Genomic DNA, 15,291 nt, shown 5'->3' on the forward strand with positions numbered 1-15,291 from the left:
GATTAGTCTCCTGTCTTCTAAAATACAGCTTTTATTATAGCAGGAAATTTTACCTGAATTATTTTTTGCTATAGCCCTCAGTTCAGTGCCTGATGGATGACAGACATTCAAGAAATAATTGTCAATTGAATAAAATGCATAGCAATAATCCAGTCCTTCTCAAGCTTTCCTCCTGAAGTTTCTCGCTGCAGGAGGTGTATACTGAAAACAACCCCACAGGGTCATGAAATATGGGCCCAGATAGCCCATAGCAAGCCAGACTTTAATATATTTTTTATTCTAAAAAGTTAATGTTTTATTTTTCTATTGCTGTGTAACAAATTACCAGAAACTTAGCAGCTTTAAACAACACAAATATGTACCTCACAGTTTCTAACAGTTTCCATGGGTCAGGAGCTTGGCATATTTTATTCGAGTCTTCTGCTCAGGGTCCCACAAGGGTGAAATGGAGGTGTCAGCTGATTGTGTCCTCATCTGGAGACTCAACTAGGGAAAGATATGTTTCCAAGCTCCCTAGGGTTATTGAAAGAATATGGTTCCTTATGGTTGTAGGATGCAGGTCCCTGCTGTCTTGCTAGCTGTTAACTGGTGACTGCTCTCACCTCTGAGAGGCCACTCCCAAGTACTTACTATGAGGCCCTCTCCTCCTCTTCAATGAAGAACCTTCTGCACATAGAATCCCTCTCATACTTTGAATCTTTCTGATTTTGCCTTCTGCAATTAGCTTTACTTTTAAAGGGCTCAGGTAAATACACAAGCAACCTAGATGATTTCCCAATCTTAAGGTCAACTGTGCCCTGTAATATAATTTAAACCCAGGAATAAAATCTATCCTATTCACAGTTCTAGGGATTATTCAGAACACATACACCAGGGCCAGGAAATCTTGGGGGACATCCTAGAATTTTGCCTACCACACTCAAGTTCATTTTTCTGTCTACTTCATTGCATATTTATTTGGTTTGATAAAGGTATATATTTATATTTGTACATAAATACAAATACATAGTATAATATACATATTTGCATATATAATGCAATATACAAATATGTATACAGATACATATTTTTATATAATTTATATAAAACAACATTTAAATAAAATTGACAGGCTAAGAAAATTGTAGGATGGTTCTCCTCTGGCATCACATACGCTCTACTCACCATTGCATACCTTGCTTGAAAGACCGGGGTAGAATAAGTCCGTTCGGGGAAGCTGTGAGCATCAAATGAAGCAAAGCCTGAGAAACAACTGAGACAGCCATGTAGTGGGTGCTCCATCTACTTTTGCTGAAGTTGAACCAAAGCCTTAGGCCTCCCTTCTTTGAGAGTGCCTTAGACTTAGGCAGAGCTGGTGGCAGAAGTCCAGGGCATAGCACAGTCTCAGAAAGAAAGCCAATGCTGCTTTGTGGGATCAGGGGAAGCAATCTGAACTGCCGAAAATTTTGAGTTTTGATTTCTCCTTTTTAAAGTGAGCACAATTAAGCTTACCTGATAGGTTTGCTGTGAGCATGAAGTGAAATAATCTTTGAGAAAGATCTCAGTCCAGGAATCAGATTAAAGTAGGCACTTTATAAATCCTTGCAGATTCCAAATCTGGAATATTTCCCACTGAACTAAACCTTTAGGTTATGGCATCGTGTCTCCATGGGGCTTCTAGCACAAGGCAGATATGTTTCCTACAAGGGATAAGACCTTAACGTTTGTTACTAGTGGAGGTTGTTCAAGTTCTTGGCATCTTGGACAAATACTTGGAAAAAACACACAAAAAAAGCAAGGAAAGAATAAAGCAACAAAAGCAGAGATTTACTGAAAATGAAAGTACACTCCACAGGATGGGAGCTGCCAGAGCATAGGGGCTCTAGAGCCTGGTTACATAATTTTCTGGGGTTTAAATACCTTCTAGAGGTTTCCCATTGGTTACTTAATGTACATCCTATGTAAATGAAGTAGTGGTCCTCAATCAGTTTGATTGGTTGCAGACGGTGACCCATCAGAGGCTGAAGTGAAGTTACAAAGTTATACTCCTATGTAAATAAAGACTTGGCTCATGACCAGCCTGATTGGTGTGGGAAGGCCTCTGGTCCTTTGTTTAGCTTACGTGTGGAAAGTGGAGTTTTCTTTTTGATTTAGTTCTAGGAAGTCAGTGTCAATCGGCCTTAGGTTCCCTGCCTCCAGACCCTACTCTGCTGCCTTACCTTGACTTTGTGCTTGGCACCTGATGATATTGATAGATGTCTGTGAGACAAAGGAAAACTCTTGGGTCCTGAGCAGTCCACCCTGGTGAGGGGACAGAGGTCCCTGTGGAGAGCTGATGACAGAGGAGAGGGCCTCCAGGGCCAGGAAGCCTGGGAACGGCAAGAATGAGTTAGAAAATTCAGGTCAGGGAAGCTGCTCCAGGGGCTCAAGACTTGATGGGCAAATCCAGGAGGCCCTGGGAGTCCTCTCCCAAGACAGAGTAGGGTCAAAGTTCCCCCAGGCCAGAAGCACACTCCCCACTCCCAACTGTCCAGAGCCATTCCAATTCATCAATCCTCCCTCCTCTTCACTAATTCATCCCCCACCTACTCTAACTCTATCTGCCATTCTAGTAGATTACCACTCTGCCTACAAATTCAGTTCCCTCTTTATAGGAACTCTCACAACACATATACACATATAATTGTGACTAAAAGTGATCCACATGTCCATAGGTACACACGCAAAGTGCTTTCCTAGCAGCAACAAAAGGAACCTCAGCCTGGGACAGGAGGTAAGGAGGGAGGGCATGTTGTCTGCAAGGATCCTCCAGTGGTTCTTGAAGGCTTCATAGCCCTGGATAGCCGTGGGAAAGGGGAGGGTTTTCTAGGTATAGGGAACATGGCCTGTCTACCAACAGTCTGGCTCTCCTTCTGAGCCACATGGTATAATTGCATTTCCTCTGCTAGTGCTTTAGACTGGGAGGTGGGAGAGAGAAAACAGGGATGAGGGAGAGAGAAGAGAAAAATACGTAGGATGTTTTTTCTGAGTCTCTTCTGTGAAGAAAGAAAATATCTGTGATGAGTATGGTGCTAATGTGAGGAGGTAGCTCTGTGTGTGTGTGTGTGTGTGTGTGTGTGTGTGTGTGTGTGTGTGTGAGACAGAGAGAGAGAGAGAGAGAGAGAGAGAGACAGAGAGAGAGAGAGAATGGTGGTGGGGGGTGAGGAACAACAGTGAATGCAGTCAGGGAGCCTTTAAAAGTGGGTCAGAAAAAGAACCCGGCTGACTAGGAGACAGCCAGGAGTCTCTTCCATGCTGCAATACTAAGATAAAATCAAGACGCCTGTCCTGCCCAGGCCATTGAGACCAACCAGGCATTATTTCCCATGTTGTATGTTCTTTAACCCACAACTTCCCTGGTGAGAGTTCCCACTACCCACTACAGAGAGATTCTTACTAAGATTAAGGCTTGTGGAGTTATGGAGCCAATGGGGTTAAGACACCCCAGAGTCTTAGACTGTGGGGAGAAGACTTAGTAGACTTAGTCTCTTTCTGACTGGCTCAGAGAGAGGGACAACCCCACCCCCACCAGCCCCAAGACCATACAGGGCATCTGTAACCCAATCAGATTCAGTGGAACTAACCGTAGGATTGACTGGAATCAGGAACAGGTCTCAGAGCAATTGCCCCAGTGCCTTGACTACCTGTATGTGTTCTGACCTGAATACTGTAGTCTGTAATTAACTGTGCTGATTGTATTGGAATTAGCAAATTGGCTAATCAAGTTATATGATGATTTGTTGTAAGACAAAACAAAACAGAAATCTAGGCTTGCAAATTCTTTAGCTCCTTTATGGTAGCTTTCGGTCCTACAGCTGTCTGCCCTGGGCATTTGACCTGTGATCCCCACCATCCAACCTGAGAGGAGACTCTTGTGTGGGTGCTCAGGAAACCAGGAGGAGGAAAGGAAAGGGGAGGTAGAAGAGGAAAAGAATGGGAGGAAAAGGTAGAACCAGATATTGTTTCTGAACAAATAATCTGGATATTCTGTAAACTGTGAGGCATTGTGGGATGGGAAACGGAAGGTCTCCAAGTAGCATAAAGGAAAGGAAGAAGAGAAGGAAGGAAGATCCTTAAAGATCTGGCACTGGGGCACTTGGAGGGTCTTTTGTTTTCTCTGATATTTACCATCCTGCATAGAACTTGAAGTGTCTGGGTTTTTGACAACAGGTGGAAGAGGGAAAGAGAGTAAGTCCAGACTCGCTGGGAAAGAATGCAAAGCAGAGAGGACAACCAAAAAAGCAACGTGTCCTCTGAAGCAGCCCAGAGGAAAGCAAGTGGGCAGTGCAGGCATGACCCATGCAGCCCTGGATAGAAAGCTGGCGATCAGGGAGGTGCTGGGCTGTGAGCTCCAGGCATTGAGGAATTGCCTAGAGCCTGCACAGAAATGTAAGAGGCCATGTTCTATGTCCTGGGGGAAGCTGTTCTCAGAACCAACTTCAAAAAGGAAGTGATCCTTCCCAATGAAAGAGGAGTAAAACCTTCTTCCTATTGTCATTATGTGTCCCACATCACAGAGTCCACAGAGAGAATGGAGACCCAAAAGCCAACAGACAGCTAGCAAGAGGAAAAATCTCACACCAGCACTGAGCATAACAAGCAACAATCAAGAATATTCTTTCAGTAGGACTAAGTTTCTGAAGCAAGAACTGACTGTGCCACACCCTGCAAACTAATTGAGTCAAGAGTGGTGAGGAGCACACAAGAGAAGGTGACCCCCTTCTCCACCCATCCAGCCTCAAGATACCCCAGGCAGTTGGTCCAAGCCATGGAATAATCCTCACCTAGACAAGACTCTGGTCATTGGCTTTGGCTTTGGCTTCCTTGTCCATAACCCTGTGGCTCAGTGCAATTGGACCCCATCTGGACTACCACTCTTCTCTTCCAAGCATTATGCATATCTGCCCCAGAGCACTCCACTCTCTTTGGGGCTGCCATGCGGTCTGAGCTTCATCTGCTTCCTTCTTAAAGTCCTAGATCATTTACGCTGCCTGGTGGTCCATCCTCCATACTAAATCCCAGACCCTGCATGTGCACCCCCATCCTCTTCTCAGAGCTGGGTCCTGATTTTCAGTCTTCCTGGGATTCAGCCTCTACTCGAATCCCCAGAGCGCTTAATCTTCCATGGACTTCTGAGTGCTGATCATTTCTGAATTGCTACGTCTGTGCAAAGAATTACACATTTAGAGAGAGAAAGGCTTCTTCAGGCTTAAGTTTATCCAGGGGGTTGTTCCCTGATTCGCCCATTCTGGAACCAGAAGTTTGCTTCTAAAACTCCGGTAGGGGCTCCCAGTTTAAGCATTTACATTTAACAATATAGAACAATGAAGACAAGAGTTGAAACATCATGAAGATAACATTGATGTTTTTGAGAATGACCAGGACAATGTTCTCTATGGAGAATCATACTGAAGAAACATCAAGGGCATAGAGTAGCTGGGCTTCCTCCTTTCTTTTGCAGTTGATGGGCTTGTGGCCTTTGACTTCATTTTGGGACATGTTGCAGTGAATTTTGATGTGACCAAGCGGGGGCTCAACACTCAGTTTTCATGTTTAACCTCATTGTCCCCTGGACCTGTTTGGGCTGCTCAGCATATGCATAATATTCTTTGGGAAAGTGCACGTATCTATTTATTCATTGATTCATCTGTCCAATATACAACTGTAGTGACCTACTATATTATGAGACCCTGGCCTGTGGCTTGCAGCTTCTGCAGAATGGTAGCACTACACAATGACCATGAGCATAGACTTATGTCTGAATTCAAGTCCTGAGACACCTACTTATGAGCTGTGTGGTCTTGACCTAGTCACTAACTTTCTGAGCTTCAGTTTTCTTATGAGTAAAAATGATCATAGTACCTAACTCATGGGGTTTTGTTATGCTTGGCATATAGTAACCATGCAATTCTATTAGCTATTATTTTGTTTTATGCTGTTTCCGCTTGCGTTACCAGTCATTCTCCACCTTGAAATAAGGAGGTCTCAGCCAATAAAGCCACAATTTTTAAATATCTTGGACTTTTCTGTGTCAACTTAGATGATCTAGATGTGTTTCAGTTTTTTATCTTGCTTTCTATTCTACCATCAACAGAGGGCCTTCATCAATTAGGTAGAAATGAGATAGACTTTAGGAGGAAGTTTCCTTTGGGATCTCAGCAGGCATAAGCCTCTTAATTGCCTCATACCCTGCCCTTCCCAGCTTCCCAACCTGGGCATCTCCATGCTACCCCAGTACATGAGCTCATCCAAAATGAGGCAGGACATTTCCCAATGGCCTCTAGCTTAAGGGGCTTAGGATGGAGCTTCTAACTCAGCTTTGGTTCTGGTGTCCAGCTCCATGTATGGAGTCTGCTGTGCCCCCTACTCCAGGTCTCCCTTTATGCCAGTTAGACCCAGGAACCACTGGACTGGAGATAGCTCTAGGAATCTGTGTATCCTCCATACCATATGACACAACACTTTACCTACTCCTGTGTTGGCCTCACTGCAAAGCCTGGGCCTCTGTGTAGATTTCTTCTCTTTCATCCTCATGTGGAGCCCCACCTCCTCCCTAGCCAGGGGCCCTGCCCTACATCTCAGCCAGTGGCCAAGGCCCCAGTTCCTGACCTAGATTCTGCTGCATTCTCCTCTTTAAGGCTGAAGCCTCTTTCCCATCTCTGCCCACCAGTCTACTTGCCTACCCTTGATCTGAACATGTGGTTACATTTGCCCTTGCCCACTGCCCAGGGAGGAATTTGGAAGTTGCCTGTGGGCCACCATATTCCTTCCCTTGGGGTTGGCTACTGACTGAACCACTTGGGTTTGGGTTCCTGAGTCTTCATATCGGGACAGTTTTTTCAACCCCCGGCCCATCCAGTCCAGATATATGGGCTTTAGAGAATCCAGCAACTGCCAGTGGTATGACCTTGGAAAATTACTTACAATTTCTATTCTCCTGTTTTCTCAAGTGTCAAATGGGAAAATAAGACCTACCCCATGGGTCTGCTGTGAGGACTAAATGAAGTAATACATACAAACTAGCACAACTCCAGACACATAGTAAGCTGTGTCAACCATCAAAGGGTTTAAAGCAATGGGAGAAAAGCATTTTCTTTTCTTTTCAGGGCACTTTAGTTCTGTGTTCACATATTTCTCTTTGCTCCCCTGAGGGCTGTCATGATGCCTTTTCTCCACCCAGCTCTCACTGTCTCCCACCGGCATTCAGAACCCAGAAGGGAGAATCTAAAGCACTCAAAGGTGGGTAGGACAGAGTCTGTACTCCCAGATACCAGGAAGAGTGTCCTGAAGGTTCAGTCACCTCTTGGTCACTAAAAGTGCAGATGCTGCTCAGTACCCCAGCCTAAAGTCTCTAGGCATGAGCACAACCCATGGAAAAGAAGGCAGGAAAAGGAATGGCGGTGGAGGGGAGTGCCCAGGAAATGAGAATGGGAACACTCAGCAAATAAGGCAGAAGGGTCAAACCAAAAGGCTCCTCTGTCCTAGGACAAAGTGGACATGGCCAGCACTTCAAAGCACTTGAAACTCCTCCACCCTCTCTGTTCCATCCTTCTGAGCCCGGTAGGCAGGGTTGAGCTGGGAAGACATTTACTGCTCCACATTGATGCTATCTGCTCAGCACTTAGCCCAGCTTTCATCAGCCCTCCAAGGCACCACAAGACTCTAATTATACTTCTCACCAGAAACACACTTCTGTCCATTTCACTGATGGACAAGCACAGCACTCACCCTCATCCTGAGGAAAGCAAATAGAAGAGATTTGCCAGGTCAGTAAGCCTGGGGTAAACAAAGACACAGGCAAGTTCCTAGGACCTTCTTCTTCTGGTCTCAAGAAGGTCAGTTTCTGTTGAATTAATCTGGGAATTTTCCTACTACTGTTGTAATTAGAGGCAGCAGAGGACCCTGCCTGGATGCATAATTGGAACTTGAGGTCAAGGATTGACGCTACTTCAGACTTGCGATCTGAAAAATAAAGGAGATGCTAATTATCACCAATATCATCCACATCATCATCATCCCCATCACCATCCCCATCATCATCTCTAATGCCATCACCATCACCATCCCCATCATCATCTCTAACATTATCACCATCTCCATCATCATCTATAACGCCATCACCATCCCTATCATCATCTCTAACGCCATCACCATCCCCATCATCATCTCTAACATTACCACCATTCCCATCATCATCTCTAACATTATCACCATCCCCATCATCATCATCTCTAACATTATCACCATCCCCATCATCATCTCTAACACCATCCCCATCATCATCTCTAACATTATCACCATCCCCATCATCATCTCTAACACCATCACCATCCCCATCATCATCATCTCTAACATTATCACCATCCCCATCATCATCTCTAACACCATCACCATCCCCATCATCATGTCTAACATTATCACCATCCACATCATCATCTCTAACATTATCACCATCCCCATCATCATCTCTAACATTATCACCATCCCCATCATCATCTCTAGCGCCATCACCATCCCCATCATCTTCTTTAAAGCCATCCCCATCCCCATCATCATCTCTAACGCCACCACCATCCCCATCATCATCTCTAAGGCCATCACCATCCCCATCATCATCTCTAATGCCATCACCATCCCCATCATCATCTCTAACATTATCACCATCCCCATCATCATATCTAACGCCATCACCATCCCCGTCATCATCTCTAACATTATCACCATCCCCATCATCATCTCTAACATTATCACCATCCCCATCATCATCATCCAACTGTGGGATCATCCCAATGCACACGCATGTTGGTACCTGTTTCACACGTCTTCTCTATGATGCACTGGTTCAATAAGCCTTTGTGAATGGAAGCTGGAAGAGAACATACCAAGGTTGAATGCCACATCACAGGCTCCCCTACCACTCAGTGCCTCTGGGACTCTTATCAGCCTGGACATGAGATGCTCACCAGCCTTACGTGGAGCAGCTGTGTGAGGATACAGTCAGCTGCGAGGGTGTTTTACAAACCCGGGCAGCCTGTTAATACTCTTATGTGTGATCCCCAGACATCACTCACCTAGGAGCCAGGGAAGGGGTTTTCTCAGGCCTCACCCATGTTTCCCAACCAGGAACAACCTCTCTAGAGCTTGAATGGAAGCTCCGTGAGGGCATGGAGTTTTGTCTGTTTTGTTCATTTCTGTATCCTCAGTACAAAGCACATAGTAGATGGTCAATAAACATCTGGTGAAGGAATTAATGTATGCATACATGAATGAATGAATTTCTGCATTTCATATGGCCAGACCCAGAAGTGGCAGCCTGGAGCCATGCTTCACAGAACTTTGCTTCCCTGTGTATTATAATTGGACACAGCCTCTGCTACTATTCTCTTCAATCTTTTAGACCTAACCTATACATAAGAATCACCAGAGGAGCTTCTTAAAAAATACTGATGCCCAGACCCCACTTCCAGAGACTCAGTGGGGGTAAGACCTTGGCATTGGTATACTTTTGAAATACCAATTTAAAAATACCAGTTCCCCAGGTGATTCTAAGATGCAGCCAAGTCTGAAAACCACTGCTCTAGACAGGCAGAAAGGACAGTTCTTCAGGGGCAAAATGGAAATCAGACAGGGAGACTGGATGAGGCAGGGGCTGACTGGGGAGTAAGTTCACTTAGATTAGTGCAGAATCAAAGTTTTTTCAGTCTATTAATCAAGATGTCACAGCAAAGGTATGGGCTTTTTGTTTCCAATTAAGAACTCAGGCCCCTTTGCCATTCCTTCTATAGGCACCAAAAAGACATAATTTTCCCACGCACCTGCTAGTAGTTCATTTGGAACTGCTCTTCACCTGCTCTGCCCACCTGAGCCTCCCAAATAGGGATTTTCATATTGATTGGGTTCACCTGGCTGAGGTCCTGCTCCTTAGTGACACCTAGAGGGATTCTTTATTGAGGACCATAAATTAAAGACAACAAAATGATTTGTTGCTAAGAGATAAACCCACATAAGAGGATGAACTGTGTATAATGTATATAAATACATGCACACCCACAGACACACATGCACCAGTAATAAAGCAAAACTATGGCACAGCTCTGGCATCAACTTCTGTAAACCAGCTTATTAAATGGGCTAAATTCAACAGTTGTAGAAACAGGAAACACATTCATTTTTCTCTCATTACTGCCTTCAACCACACTGCCTTCTCTTCATGGCTTCCTGGGCACTTTTGTGGATTTAAAGGGTGCAGTCTGACTTAAAGCTTAAAACATTCAATCATACATCCAATTCAAAGTGTCTCCTCTCTACGTTTCCTCCTCAAAGCTCAGGCCTACCCTGGGGCATGGGGATCTGCAATGGGGAGGAGACGGGTGCTGCACTCTTTCCCTGTTTCTTAACTTCTTCCCCACTTCCTGCCATTGACTCCTCATGGTGGGCAGGGGAAGAGAGCATCTTCATTCTTGCCTGTCCAAAGGTGCTTTACTCCTGAGCATTGACACCCTTTGGGAGCTACATGTGCTCAAAGTCTGGCTCCACTGTGGGTTCTCAGAAGTGGGGTGCACTTTCTGGCCAACATCTGGCAACTCCTTCAGCATCTTCCTGCAACAAGAGTTCCTGCCACCTTTCCCTGTCACCCTCTCTAGCAGTGCCCTAGCACATTTCGAGTCTAGTTATTTTCCCCAGTGTAAGTTTATCCCAAAGGAAGATCATACTTGCTTTTCACATGAACAGTGGTCTACCTCTGCTCACTATCTACCCTGCCTTCATGAATAACTTCAGTCACTGTCTTGCCTTCCAAATTTAACAAGGGACAAGGCTGGTAGGAGGCACCAGTCTTTATGTTGAAACATTCCTCCAAACTCCAGGAAACAAACATCGCTTTCTCCAAACAACTCGCTCAAGATGGACCCACAATTTCTGTAGTTCCTCAGGACTGTGGGATACCAGCCCTCCTTTTTTTCAATATCAGTTTCTATCTGTGCCCTTCACTTGGTTTGGAGGTGATGGGAAATGCAGGGGAAACATTGCAACATTCCCTGCTAAGCTAACAACTCTTCACCCCACTCACTCTCCTAAACATCTTTCTTCAGTTTTCTTTTCTGTTTGTTTTATATAAGCCTGGATGGGCTAATAGTTACTGGACCTATTTTTACTAACCTTTGGTAAGGCATGCATGGGTATGTTTAGCACCTCTCTTTGGAGTATGTGGGGACTTCTCACATATACCTTTAACTTTTAGACTTCTTTGCCAAAATTTGGGGTCATAAGAAGGAGTTCTATTTCACATCATTTTACATGACCAAATCCAATGCTCTGGGGCTCTCAAATGAGGAAGAGCTAGTGGAACAATAGTGCTGACCCACTGAGACCCTCTTCCTTGGCTGACACGCTGGTCAAGCTACCTGTGGAGACACATTCAGAACTCATGGTGATCCGGATGCTGGCAGCCATTGCTGGTTTGTGTCACACTGGGCACCACTCTGACCAAAAATGCTGCTGGCCAGACTTCTCAACCACGCAGGCTATTGTGATTCTATTGCTCTAGCAATTTCTATTCTGGATTGCTAATTGTCCCATCATAGATACATTAGAGGTGCAGCTCTCTCTTTATGATAGACCTTAATACACCTTCTTGGATTTAGCCTCCCCAAAAAGAGAGAGAAGCATCCTGGTCTAAATGCTGCCTAGAATTCTTTCACCAACTGCTCTGGAATCTCTCTCCAGGCTTGTTTCTTATTTCACCTTCCTGCACCTGCCACATCTGTGTGACCCACTTCATGCTTCTTTGGAGTTCTGCTGGCTTTTCTGGTTTTTTGGTCAGAGTGGTGCCCAGTGTGACACAAACCAGCAATGGCTGCCAGCATCCGGATCACCATGAGTTCTGAATGTGTCTCCACAGGCAGCTTGACCAGCGTGTCAGCCAGGGAAGAGGGTCTCAGTGGGTCAGCACTATTGTTCCACTAGCTCTTCCTCATTTGAGAGCCCCAGGACACTGGATTTGGTCATGTAAACATTTTTTTTTTTGCTTTTCTTTGTCTCTTTGTGCTCCCCATTTTCTTCTAGTTTGATCATCTTTTTCTGTTGTTTTTTTTTTTTTTCCTTCCTTTTTGAAACCTGTGCCTCAGTGATGCTGGAGACCCTGAAGACCAAAGATGTTTCTGAGCCCTGACTCAAAGCTCAAAATAGTTACATGAGTGAGTCCAAAATACAATGTGGTCTTGCTTCTTCTGGCTGGACTGGGGACCCTCTGCCCAGCGTCAGGCCTCCTTATTTGCCGTAGTCATTTTGGCAAGGGCTGCAGACGTTCCCCCTTCCCATCTCCATGCATGCCAGCTTACTTCCCACCTCAGCACCTGGTCCCTGTGTCTTCAGGCTTTCTCCTACTGCTAGAACACACCGGGAGCAGACAGACCAGGTGCTGGGAATCAAAACCTCCCCTTTCCCCAGGAGCAGCTCTCAACGACTGATGGGAGCTAGCATCTAAGGAACATGTCCCTTCTCCTTTGATAGGATAAAACTGAAGCGAGTATTCTAAGCTGGGTCCCAGAGCCACTTGGAGGGAGGAAGATCCATTTGCCTTGTTGGCTACCTTCCCTCCCCTGTTTCACTTTACAACTCCCCTGACACTCACTATGCAGTCTCAGGAAGTGCTTCTAAGGGAACCCAAACTAAAAAAGTTTCCAAGCCAGAAATGAAAATTTCATGGACAGATTGACTGAACCAACAAACTCTGACCCAGGACTGGGCGGCCTTCCTGGGTGGCATGTCAAGCTGGCATCACATCTCTCAGCATATGGCTTTGTATGGACAGGAAATCATGAAAAGAGAGATCCCAGAAGCAGACACCCAGGGAAGGATTAGGAGAATTTACATCTCTCTCCATTCCTCTTCCTCCTCCTTTCTTTCTCTTACCTGCTTTCCCTCTTCTCCCACATGTAGAGCACAGCCTCAGGCTCTGTCACTTAGCTGTCCTCCCTTCATGGCTCCCAGCCAGGAGCTGACCTGGATAGGGGTGTCTGCCTCCCTTCCCCAGCCCTGCAAGTCACCCTCAGGAGTAGCCGGCATGCCCTATTCTGTGGGCACACCTTAAGGTGCTAACCATTGTCTCAGGTCTCAGAAGACAGCAAAATGACTCACAGGTGAAAGAATCTGGTCCTGGGAAATAAATCCAAGGTAAAACTTAAAGATTTTTGTTTCTTCTATTGGATAACAAGTAACCTCTTAACTCTCTGTCAGCTGTATCAAAAAAATGACTATCTCGTTATTTAATATTGGCAAAAGTGGTTTAAGGGCTTCAGATGAGGCAAGTAAAAATGCATCCCATAGCAGTGATGGGGAGAGAGAAGGTATTGCCTCATTCCTCCCTCCAAACATGTCTGGATCCCACAGTATTGTACTTTTGTTCTATGCATGAGGCTATGCAAAAGCTCTGAAGGCTTCTAATGTGTCCTCTGACTGGGGTAGGGGTGGCTTGAAGGGCCTTGTCCCTGCAGCAAAATCGCAGCCATCAAGAGCCACTGCATGGCATCATCACCTTCAGGGTACAGTGATGAGAGAGTAGGTAGTGAAGGAAAGGTTGAGGCATTGCTATGACAGCACCACTTGGTGCAACTCCCCCACAAGGAGGTGGTGTCTGATGCCCACCTGTCGAGTGTGTGCTTCTGGGAATGGGGGAGTTGTAGAGCCACTTCCCTTTCTCCTCTAAGACTGAGGTTGGGGCTCCGGGGGCTGCATAGGGTGGGCTCTGCCACTCCTGGCCCGTTCTGCCTTAGGTAGGTCATAGCAGAGCTGTTCTCAGAGATCAGCAGCTGGAAAGACACTTTGCCTGCACGTTTTGCTAACACACTTGAATTTTTCTGCCAAGCAGAATGATTTACTTGTATGTCTTCATCGAGAGCAATTATTTTTTAGCACCCTGCTGGGCAAGTTGGGTGATCTCATCACAGAGAAGAGCCTATAAGAGCCTGTCTCACTTGGAACAAAAGTAAAAAAAGTGACCTCCCTTCTCCTGTCTCCATCCAGAAATTCTCTTCTCTCTCTGGCACTTCACACAGAGATGAGAGGCCTGCCATTTTTCCCTTGAGAGCCACTGGTTCACCCATGAAACTCATCAAGGATGATACTTTAAAAGAACCTCCCTTTTGGAGAGAAACAGTTTTTCTTTGTGAGAGAGAAAAGAAGAGCATTTCAGATCTCCTGCCTTTTAAATTAAAAAACAAGTAGTGTAAAACGTCATTCGGTGAGCAAACCTGACACTAAACGTGTCTTAGATTTCCAGGTGTAGATAGCTGGGTGGAGAAAAAAGAGAAGAATGGAAAAGAGGCAGGACCAGTGAAGGACCCTGGCAAGAAAAGAATCCATGGAAAAGAGGGAGAGGTGGAAACACAGAGATGGAGGCCACTGGTGCTGAGGGAAAAGGAGAGGAAGAGACAGGGCAGGAGACAGACGGGGAGAGATGCCAGGCAGAGAGGGAGCAGGAGGGGAGATGTGGGCAGAGAGCCTCCCATCTCAAACACATGGGATCTAAACACCATGGAGGCATACAAGCAGCCAAGCCTAAGGGGCAGCTCTAGAAAGCATGGGGCTAGAGATGGGGTTTAGGGCACGTCTGCCGTGGGTGACGGTTGGGTCAGCAGGAGAAGAGACAGCAAGTAAAGCAGAGGCCAGGAATTGAAGTGGCCTCCCGATTCTGCCTTTGCTCACCAGTTTCTCTAAGAAGGCATCCATTCCAGCTTTTTTCACCTCCTCGCTGCCCTCCTGCCTCCCACTCCTACTGCCCCTCCGTTTGGATCCTCACTCCCACTGACCCTGCCCCTACAAGGCTGCTGTGGGCCAGATGTGTGGCTTTTTCTCAGGAAGATTTCCTCTTCAATCAATGCCAGATTAGGCAGTGAAGCTCCCTCCCCCTTCCTCTCCTTCTGTGGCATCCATCACCATGGAGGCGGTTTCATGGGACACATCGATTCTGATAGCATTTGTACTACTTATTCGTTGTTACACCTGGAGCATGTCACCTGCCCTCTTTGAGTTTTCCCATCTGTAAATTGGTGCAAACAATAGATAGCACTTAGCCTACTGCCAGCACTGGATCCTGAGGGTTTTGATGGATGTGTGTGTTTATGTGTGGTAAGAGTAAAGGAACATGATGAAGCGCTGTGAACTGTGAACTGACCTACAAATAAGACTTCTTACTCTGGTTCTTCTGCTCTCACTATCCCCATCCTCCAACTCCCAAACCAACCGCTGCTCTTTCTTCTTTAACTCATCACCTAT

The sequence above is a fragment of the Macaca fascicularis genome, chromosome 14, assembly GCF_037993035.2.
Source record: "Macaca fascicularis isolate 582-1 chromosome 14, T2T-MFA8v1.1".
Lineage (NCBI taxonomy): Eukaryota > Metazoa > Chordata > Mammalia > Primates > Cercopithecidae > Macaca > Macaca fascicularis.